This window comes from Elephantulus edwardii, unplaced genomic scaffold (genome assembly GCF_000299155.1).
Source record: "Elephantulus edwardii isolate Elephantulus edwardi_28Jun2011 unplaced genomic scaffold, EleEdw1.0 scaffold00092, whole genome shotgun sequence".
NCBI lineage: Eukaryota > Metazoa > Chordata > Mammalia > Macroscelidea > Macroscelididae > Elephantulus > Elephantulus edwardii.
The window spans coordinates 13,252,079-13,252,403 of record NW_006399842.1 but is presented as its reverse complement, the minus strand read 5'-3'; positions in this window follow the sequence as shown (position 1 = coordinate 13,252,403).

Below are 325 nucleotides of genomic sequence, written 5' to 3'. Positions count from 1 at the left end.
CCTGAGTTCATGTATTTCTCCCTTCTCCACTGTCATCTCCCTGGAACATGCCACCATTACTGCTTACCACGGTCTCAAATGGCCCCATAACCAGCTTCTCTCCCTCATGGCAGAAATGGGAAAACTGAAATACACGTAAATCCTTACCTTCTCATCTCATCACATCCAAAACCAAATCCAAGGTTCCAAAGGTGTGACCTTGACCTACATATCAAACCTCTACCTCTATTCTCTTCAGTTTCAGCAAGCAGGGTTGTGTCATCCGCCTAACGCAGGTTGTTGATAAATCGTCCACCAATCTTGACCCCACATTTCTCCTCATAGA